Source organism: Apodemus sylvaticus, chromosome 6, assembly GCF_947179515.1.
Source record: "Apodemus sylvaticus chromosome 6, mApoSyl1.1, whole genome shotgun sequence".
NCBI classification, from domain to species: Eukaryota; Metazoa; Chordata; class Mammalia; order Rodentia; family Muridae; genus Apodemus; species Apodemus sylvaticus.
Window position 1 is genome coordinate 78,511,474 of NC_067477.1, and position 11,096 is coordinate 78,522,569.

Genomic DNA, 11,096 nt, shown 5'->3' on the forward strand with positions numbered 1-11,096 from the left:
TTCTAGTAGATAGGCTACATTTTGGGTCAAAAGTTTTGTGGATGGGTTGGTGTCCCTATTGCTCCACTGGGTTCATATCTGGCTACAGGAGGTAGCCATTATCAGCTTCCATATCTCCACTGCTGTGGGTCTCAGCTAAGGTCATCCCCATTGAATCTTGGGAGCTGCATGTATCCCAGATCTCTGGCACATCCTCAAGATGCTCCCCACCCTGTCAGCTGAGCATATTTCCATTAATTCTTATGGTCACCTGGCCATCTCTCCAGTGGCCAATCTCTTCCACACTGGATTATGAACCCTCCATTCTCCTTTCCATCCCTTCTTCTACCCAGATCCCTCCTTCATCTGCCTCCTACAACTATTTTATTCCTCTTTCTAACTAAGATTCAAGCATCCTTGTTTGGGCCTTTCTTCTTACTTAGTTTCTTTGAGTCTATGGAGTATTGCATCCTGCATTTTGTGTCTAATATCCACTTATAAGTGACTACATACCATGCATGCCCATTTGGGGTAGAGTTACCTCAGGATGTTATTCTCAAGATCCATCCATTTGACTGCAAAATTCATAATGACTTTGTTTTTTCATAACTGAAAAATCATAGTATTCCATTGTGTAGATGTAACACATTTTCTTTATCTATCCTTCAGTTGAGGGACATCTAGGTTGTTTCCAGTATCTGACTATTACAAATAAAGGTACTATGAACATAGTTGAGCAAGGGTCCCTGTGATACAGTGACCCACCTTTTGGGTATATTCCCAGGAGTATTATAGCTGGGTCTTGAGATAGAACTAAACTCAGTTTTCTGTAAAGCCACCAAATTGATTTTCAAAATAGTTGTACAACTTGACACTCCCACTAGCAATGGAGAAGTGTTCCTATTGTTCAACATCCTTGCCAGAATGTTCTATCTCTTTTTGATGTTAGCCATTCTGATGGGTATAATGACCAAGCCTGTTCAGTCATTCAACAGAGAGAGTTGTCTCAAAAGAGAGAGTGAGGATGAAAGAAAAAAGACAATTTAACAACACTACAGCATGACTCCAGCAAGTACTGAAGCAAGTTTAATTTTTTCCCCAGCTGCTTTTATGCCATTCAAAGACTACAGGCAATTCTAGGTCAAGGAACAAACAAGGCATAAACAAAGTCTCATTATCACTATATTGAGGGACTTATCAAGATGATCAAGATACAAGGAAGACTTTCCTCTGCTGTATTTATCTTAAGCCTACTTTCTTATTCTAGCCCAATGTCAAATATTCCTGCAGATATCCTCACAGTGACACAAAGAGCTCTCCACAGGGTAAGATAGAATCTAAGCGTGGTTTCCATTTGTTTCCCTTATGACTAAGATTGTTGAACATTTCTTTTAGTGCCTCTCAGCCATTTGAGATTCCTCTCTTGATTCTGCTTAGTTCTGCCCCCCATTTTTCAATGGGTTACTTGGATTGTTAGTGTATAACTTCTTGAGTTCTTTATAAAATTTGAATATTAGCCCTCTGTCCGATGTAGGGTTGGTGAAGGTCCTTTCCCAGTTTGTAGGTTGCCATTTTGTCCTAATGACAGTGTCCTATGCCTTACAGAAACTTTTCTGTTTCAGGAGGTCCCATTGATCAATTGTTGATCTTAGAATCTGAGACATTGGTATCCTGTTCAGGAAATTGTCTCTTGTACCAATGTATTCAAGGGTATGTCCCACTTTATGGTCTATGAGATTTAGTGTATCGAGTTTTATGTTGAGGTCCTGGACCCACTCAGACTTGAATTTTGTGCAGAGTTATATATATGGGTCTACTTATATTCTTCTACATGTAGACATCCAGTTGGACCAGCACATTTGTTGAAGATGCTTTCTTTTTTTATTGTATGATTTTTTTGCTGTCTTCCTCAATAATCAAGTATCTATAGGTGGATGGGTTTCTTTCTGGGTCTTCAAATTGTTTCCATTGATCAACATGTCTGTTTCTATATCAATACCATGCAGTTTCTACCACTATTGTTTGAGGTTCTTTCATTTTTCAGGAAATTTTGAGATTTCCTGGGTTTTTGTTTTTCCATATCAAGTTGAGAATTGCTCTGTCCAGTTCTGTAAAGAATTGTGTTGAAATTTTTATGGCAATTGTATTGAATCTGTAAATTACTTTTGGTAAGATGGCCTTCTTCTTTATGTTGATCCAACTGACTCATAAGCATGGGAAATCTTTCCATCTTCTGATATGTTCCTCAATTTCTTCAGCAACTTGAAGTTCTTGTCATATAGGCCTTGCACTTGTTTGGCTATAATTATACCAAGATATTTTATATTGTTCATGGCTATTGTAAATTGTGTTGTTTCTCTAGTCTTTCTCAATCCATTTATTATTTGTATAAAGTGTAACTGCCCGCAGTTACAGTGAACGGGTAACCTGGAAGGGAAGCTAGGGAATGTATGGGAAGGCAGAAAAGAGAGATGGAGACCAAGACAATACCTGCTGTTCAAGGTCTCAAGATTTAATGGAAGACTCCAAATATATAGGCAGGGGAGAACCCTTCCCCCAAAGGCTGGAAACTTCTCCACAGAACCAGTTTGGTTGCTCCACAGCTGGCTAGTGTTTCTCAGGAAATTGCAGATGCTTGAAGAACAATGGGCTTCACCTTGGTTTGAGCACTCCACCCTAGGTGGAGGGGATTATGGCTAAGACAGGAGTTCCTGATGAAAGGCTGGGAGAGGAACTTCACCTTGGTCAATTTCAAGTTCCTGCCAGGTGGCATGGCACCCCAATAAGGCTTTCTACAATAAAGGAGGATTACTGATGTGTTTTGAGTTGATTTTCTATTCAAACACTTTGCTGGAGGAGTTTACTAGCTTTAGGAGCTCTATGGTAGAATTTTTGCATCATATAAATAATGATCATATCATTCATAAATAGCAATGCTTTGACTTTTTTTCCAACTTGTGTCTTCTTGATCTCCTTTAAATGTCTTATTGCTCTGGCTAGAACTTCAAGTACTATATTAAATAGGGAAAGAGAGGGCAGCCCTGCCTTGTCACTGATTTTAGTGGAATTGCTTTAAGTTTCTGTCCATTTGATGTGATTATGGCCATTGGCTTGCTGTATATTGCTTTATTTATGTTTATGTATATGCCTTATAACCCTGATCGCTCTAGAACTTTTAACATAAAGGGGTGTTGGATTTTGTCAATTTTATCTTCAGCATCTAATGAAATGGCCATTTGAGTTTTTTCTTTCAGTTTGTTTATATTGTAGATTACATTAATGGATTTTTATAAATTGAATCATCCCTGCATCCCTAAGATAAAGTCTACTTGATCATTGTGGATGATGTTTTTGATGTATTCCTAGATTTGGTTTTGAGTATTTTATTGGGTATATTTGCATCATGTTCATAAAAGAAATTGGCTTGAAATTTTCTTTTGTTGTTGAGTCTTTGTATGGTTTAGGTATCAAGGTGAATGTGGCTCCATAAAAATGAATTTGCCAGTGCTCCTTCTGTTTCTATTTTGTTCAATAGTTTGAGGAGTATTGGTCTTAGCTCTTCTTTGAAAGTCTGGTAGAATTCTGCACTAAAACCATCTGGTCAGGGGCTTTTTTTAACTGAGAGACTTTTAATGACTACTTCAATTTTTAGGTATCATTTGGAGTGTTTAAATAGTTCACCTGATCTTGATTTAATTTTTGGTAATTGGTATCTGTCTAGAAAATTATCCATGAGGTACTAAGAAGAAGGTATACTCTTTTATGTTTGAATGAAATATTCTGTAGATATCTGAAAGGTCAATTTAATTCATAATGTTAGTGTCCTTTCCTGTCTCTTTGGATTAATTTTGGGTGAAAGTCTATTTTAGTAGGTATTTGAATGGCTTCTGCAGCTTGCTTCTTTGGTCTGTTTGCTTGGAAAACTCTTTTTCAACTCTTTACTCTGATGTAATGTTTGTCTTTATTGCTGATGTGTGTTTCTTGTGTGCAACAGAAATAATGGATCCTGTTTTCACATGCATTCTGTTAACCTCTCTTTTTATTGGAGAATTGAGTTCATTAATGTTGAGAGATATTAAGGACCATTGATTGTTAATTCCTGTTACTTTGATGTTGTGTTAATGTTAATGTTAGTGTGTGTGTGTGTGTGTGTGTGTGTGTGTGTGTGTGTGCGCGCGCGGGTGCATACACAATTCCCTTGTTTTTACTGGTACAGAATTACTTATTTCCTGTGTTTTCTTAGATGTAGTTATCTGCTTTGGGTTGGAGTTTTCCTTCTAGTATTTTCTGTAGGACATATATTACTTAAAGTTGGGTTTATCTTGAAATATCTTGTTTTCTCTGTTTGAGGTGATTGAGAGTTTTGCTGGGTATAGTAGTCTATGTTGACCCCTGTGGATTTTTAGAGGTTGCACAATATTTGTCCAGGTCCTGCTAGCTTTCAGAGTCTCTGTTGAGAATTCAGGTACGATTTTGTTAGGTTTGCCTTGGTATGTTACCGGGTCTTTCCCCCTTTTCACCTTTAATATTCTTTCTTTGTTCTGTAGATTTTGTGTTTTGATAATTATATGCCAGGAGGATTTTCTTTTCTACTCCAGCCTAATTGTTATTCTTGTATGTTTAGAGACATCTCTTTCTTTATGTTGGGAAGGTTTTCTTCTATTATTTTGTTGGAAATATTTTCTGGTCCTTGGATCTGGGACTCTTCGCCTTCTTCAATTCCTATTATTCTCAGGATAAGTTTTTTCATGGTATCCTATATTTCCTGGATGTTTTGTGTCAGAAATTTTTTTAAGATTTAATATTTTCTTTGACCAACATATCTATTTGTTCTATTGTTTCTTCAATGCCTGAAATTTTCTCTTCCATTTCTTGTATTCTTTTGGTGAAGCTTACATCTGTTGCTATTGTTCTCTTCCCTGGGGTTTCCATCTACAGGAGTCACTCAAAGTGTTTTTTTTTCCTTTATTGCTTATATTTCTAATTTCAGTTCTTAAACAGTTTTATTTACTTTTTCACCTGTTTAATTATATTTTCCTGTATTTATTTAAATGATTTATTTATTTCCTCTTTAAAGGCCTCTATCATCATTAGAAGATTAGATTTAAGATCATTTTCTTGTACTTTTGTTGTGTTAAGATAGCCAGGGCTTGCTGTAGTATGGTAGCTATGCTCTGCAGGTGTCATAGTGCCCTGGCTTTTGTTGATTTTTGTTCTTTAGGGGGTCTTTTGACATCTGGATGGCTTTAGTCCCTGGGCGTTCCTGTTATAGTAAGTAAGTATTAGAAGGGGTCTAACCTCAGTGATCTTGGTATGGTAGGCCTTTGATAGTATCCTTGAACTATATGGGTCTTGGTAAACATATTTGATGAAGGTGGACTGAGAAATGGCAGAATAATTGAGACCACCAGTGATAGAGGCTGGCTCAGGGCAGCTGGAAGTGTCCCAGAAGACTCAGCAGTCAGGGAAGATGGGTGCAGGAGGAGAATCTAATCTGTTTGGTTCCAGATGAAGTTGGACTGAGAGGTAGAGGGAATAATCTCAACTGTATTTCTAATCGATTCATCTATTGATCTGATCTTGATAATAAAGGTATAATCACCCTTTTGCATTGTGAATTAACATTTTTCAAAAGCCAAAGATCCAATTAATATTTTCTGAGGCAAAAGTAATTTGGCAAATATGTCTTTGTGAGATATTTTGGTCACTTTGATATATTTTCTAAAGATGATACTGTGTATTGTTAATGTTGCAGATGCTCATGCTCTGCTCTTCCTTTCTTTTGTTGTTATAACATTAGCCATAACTCTAACTCAATTGTCATTATAATAAGTTCATTTGCCATACTTTATTATAGTAAAGCTCTCCTTCTACTGAATTTCTCACAGTAGTACATTAGTTTAAAAAGTTCTTGCTCTTGTAAAAAGCACCACAATTTTTCCTTTATTCTTAGGAAAGTCACTCTACTCGGGAATGCATATACTGCTCTTCTGATGCAGGCAACTTTAAAGATGTATGAGTAAGTCTTTACAAACGAGATTTAGTTTTTGCTACAGAAGAAATACTTGGCAGGAAAGGGGAAAACATTTGAAATGTAAATTAAGAAAATATCTAATAATAAAAAAATAAGTACTTTGGCATTTAAAATAATCCATTTTGTGATATTTTAGTCACCTGGGCCTGTGTTTCCTGGGGACAGTACTGTATGCTGCTAAAGTTAAGATACTTACACTCTTCTCCCATGATCTTTTTTCTATAACCCTAATGCTAAACTTCCCTTAATCATAATGTCCTTATAAAGTGCAACAATAGCACATTCATGTGCTCTGTGTCCTTAAAACTTATCACTAGTCCCCTTATCCTACTCCTCTGTTACGTGCATGTCATAGCAAAGTCCCTGCCATTTGTAAGAGTACTACGAGTTTCACTTCATTGCTCAAAAAAAAAAAAAATCACATTACTTGAAAATGTGTAATCTACTTTTTTGAGGTAAGCAACTTTGAAGATGTATGTGTAAACTGGGCAAACTGACATAAGTGGATCTTCTTCCTGCATTAAAGGGCATCAACTTTTACAAGTCTGGCACTGTGTGATGTTTTAGTCACTAGTGTTTGTGTCTTCTAAAGATCAGCTGTGTGGTGGTAATGTTACAGTACTCCTACTCAGCTCTTGCATTATATTCTTGTGTAAAGCCTAACCATAAGTCTAACACTAATGTCCTTATACATTAGTGTTAATGTATATGGAAAAGACTCTTTTACACTACTACTTTATTGTAATCAATCTCAACTTTGTTTACAGCAGCTTTGGTTAGGTAAATTGGTTTATCAAAACACGTACTGTTTCAAAAGAAGCACTTTTTCACTGTGCCTTAACCAACCCTCTTCGCTGTGGAATGTGTACACTGCTCTTCTTCCATGAGCAACTTCAGAGCTGTAACAGTAAAAAAGTCCACAATGTTGTAATTAGGACTTAATTTTTGTTATGATAAAATTTATATTGGATTTTGCAAATTTGCCATTGTGCAATGTTCTAATCTCTTGGATGTGTGTTTTTAAAGGATGATACTGTGTAAGGTTAATGTTACAGATACCCATACTCTCCTCTCCCTTCATCTTCTTGTTATAACATTAACCATAATTCTAACTCAGATGCCCTTGTTTAGTGCTGCGATAGTAATCATTTACCTCGATTTCTTATACTAAAGCATCATTCCATTAGGGTATTTTATATAGTGGGCCATTGGTTTAAGAAAGTTCCAGCTGTTTGTAAAAGTAGTACCATTTTCACTCCATTGCTTTAAAAAATCACATTACTTGAAAATATGTGATCTGGTAAGCAACTTTGAAGATGTATGTGTAAACTGAACAAACTGACTACCATACTTTGCCCTCTATTTTTTTATGTTTATTTATTTAGTTATTTATTCTTCTCCTCTATATTACATCCTACCACAATTTCCCCTCTGTGTACCCCTCCCAGTCTCTCCCCTACCTCCCTTTTCCTCAGATCCACTCCTCCTATTTCTCTTCAGAAAAGTACAGATCTCCTGGGTATAGCAATCAAACAAGGCATAACATGATATAATAAGATGAGGCACATACTCTCATATCAAAGCTGGAGGGGGTAACAAGTAGGAGAAAAATGGTCCCGTGAACAGACAAAGAGACAGAGACAACCCCATTGCATTGTTAGGAGTGTCACAAGAACACCAAGCTTTACAACCATAACATATATGCAGAGGACCCACTTCAGACCCGTACAGGCTTCCTGGCTGTCCCTTCAGTCTCTCTGAGCCTCTATGAGCCCTGTTCGGTTGATTCTATTCTTCCTTTTCTTGTGGTATCCTTGACTACTCTGGATCCTACAAGGATCCCACTACCTTTCCTCAGGGTTCCACAAGGTCTATCTAATGGTTGGCTGTGTGTCTCTGCATCTGCTCCCATCAGTTGCTGGATGACACCTCTCTGATGACAACTGGGCTAATATCTGGTCTATGAGTATAGCAGAATATTTTTACAATTCATTTCATTAACTTTCTTTCAAGGAGGAGGGGCAATCCTGCTTAGTTCTATCATTGTTTTCTGGGTTATCCAACCTCTGGTTCCTGGCCTTCCAGACAGAGTCAGGTGTGAGCTCTCTCTAGTAGCCTGAGTCTCAAGTTGGAGCAGTCATTGATTTGCCCATCCTGCATGTTCTGTGCCACTATTATTCCAGTACATCTTGCAAGCAGAACAGATCGTGGGTTGAAAGTTTATGGCTGATACCCCAGTTCCACCTCTAGAAGAAGCTTTCCCTGGTTACAGGAGATGGCCAGTTCGGGCTCCTTATCCCCCCATTACTAGGAGCCTTTGCTATGGTTCCCTTTATAGATGCCAGGGAATTTCCATTGCACAGTTTCCACCTTGCCCCCTAAATGCACCCCCAATTCCAGCTGCCTCTCCCAGTACTTTTTCTATCTCCCTTCCTAGTGCATCTGATCTCTCTGTTCCTATCTCCTCCATGACCTCAGTCAGCTTGCAAAATCTGTTTTATTTCTGCTTCCTAGGGAGCTTCCAGTCACCTTGAACCCTCTCTGATATTCAGCCTCTCTGCATCTGTGGATTGTAGCATGATTATCCTTAGTTAACAGCTGATATACACTTGGAAGTGACGACATACCATTTTTGTCTTTCTGAGTCTGGCTTACCTAATTCAGCATGATATTTTTTCTAGTTCCATCAATTTGCCTGCCTGTTTGTTTTTTTTTTAAACAACCAAGTAATACTACATTGCATAAATGTACTTCAGTTCCTTTATCCATATTTTGGGGGGTTGAGAGGAATATAGTTTGTCTCCAGTTTCTTGCTATTATCAATAAAGCTGCTATGAACATAGCTGAACAAATGTCCTTGAGATAGGATGAGGTGTCCTTTAGGTATTTGCCTATAAGTGATTTAGTTGAGTCTTGAGGTAGAATGATTGTCAACTTATGAAAAAAACTGTCATATTTATTTCTGAAGCGGCTTTACAAGTTTGTACCCCTTCCAGAAACGGAGGAGTATTTTCCTTGCTTCATGTCCCAGGCAGCATGAGCTGTCACTTGTATTTTTTATCTCAGCCATTTTGACAGATGGAATTTCAGAGTTGTTTTGATTTGCATTTCCCTTATGACTAAGGATGCCAAACCTTTCTTTTAGTGTTTTTCATCCATTTGAGAATTTTTTTGTTGTTGTTGAGAATTCTGTTAAGATCTGCATCTCATTTTTAATTGGATTATTTGGTTTGTTGATATTTTGTTTTTTGAGTTCTTTATATGTTTTGGGTATTAGACCTGTGTCAGATGTGGAGTTGGTAAAAAAAAATCTTTTCCCATTCTGTAAGCTTCTGTTTTGTCCTACTGAATATGTCCTGGGTGGTTTACTTTTTCATATGTGTTTTCTAAAGATGAAATGGTATGCTGTTAAACTTATAGATTGATATGTTCTTTGTTCCTATTCCATTTTTGTTCTTAATCCTATCCAAAACCCTATATCTAATGCTAACACTAACCCTAAACCTAAACCCAACTTTTGAATAATGACCTCATATACTCTTTTTTCTTGGAAAACAATCAGGACATATGTTTATAGAACTTCAGAATGATGTGGTACACTGGTGTAACAAAGTTCTGTCTCTTGTAAAAGTACTGCCATATTTACTGTGTTTTTTTAAATATGTATTTACCTAGGACATATGAACAGCTGTTCTGATGAAATCAGCTTCAGAGCTGTTTCAGTTTAACTGTCCACTTTGCTGTAAAAAGGATTTAGATTTCCCTACAGCAGAAGTATAATGGTTTTTTGCAAAAACATCTGTACAGTTGGATTTTTACCACTTGTGAGCATGTTTTCTAAAAATGACATTGACTGCTCCTGAACTTAAAGGTTTTTATGTTCAATTCTCCCATTCTTTTCTTGTTCTTAACCCTCCTAGCCTTAATCTTCCCATCTTTCAATCTATCCCTGATGTCTTTTGCATTGCTACAATAATGAACTCATGTGATTTACTTCCTTGGGATGCAATAACCAATCCGCTTCCTGTACTGAGCTTTGAAGTACTTAAGTATAACAAAGTTCTTGCTTTTGTAATATACAACTGTTATCAATGTGTTTTTAAGAAATCTGCTTTACCTAGGAACATATGTAGTACTTTTCTTTTGCAAGGTAACATCAGAGTTGTGGGAGCAATATTGTCCATGTCCTTTTAAGGAGGGTTTAAATTTCACTACAGTAGAAGTACAGTGTTTTTTGGAACACGCTAATTTGTTGTGTTTTAGTCACATAGGCTAGTGCTTTCTGAAGATGATATTGAGTGCTGCTTACATTACAAAGATTTATGTTATGATTCTTTTCCTTTCAGTTCTTAACCCTGACTCGTCTTAACCATTACCATAATCCTATTGTCCCTAACATTTATGTTCTCCTGTAGTATTGCAATAATAAAAGCATGTGCTCTCCTCCTTTTTTTTAAAACCACTATTTCCCACACATTACTTCAACATAAGGTGGAACGGTATGACATAGTTCTTTGTCTTAGAAAAGTACTGCCATTGTCAGTGTGCTTTTAACAAATGTGTTTTACACAGGAACGTATGCACAGCTTTTCTGATATGAGCAACTTCAGAGTCGTAGAATCAGAGTAGCCCACTTTGCCAGAGATGTCACTGCAGTCGAAGGACAATGGATTTTGCAAGCACACACCTGCGCAATGCTCTTTTCACTTGTGTGTGTTTTTTAAAGATGGCATGGAGTGCTGCTAAATATACAGATATTTTTGCTTGCCTCTTCTGTTCCTTTTTAATTCTTACCCTAACCCTAAACCCTATCTGATCGCTAACCCTAAATGTAACGTCTTTTTACAGTGTTACAGTAATAAACTCCGGCGCTCTGCTTTCTTGAGACGCACTCAGCAATTCCTACAGTGCTACTTCACTGTGCCGTGCACTGTGTAACGTCCTTCTTGTAAAAGCATCTGTCATTCTCACTGTGTTTTTAACATACCTGATTCACTCAGGAGCATCTCCACTGCTGCTCTGATGCAAGCAACTTTAGAATTGTAGGTATAAAGTGGGCAAGTTCATTCTAACAGGATTTAGT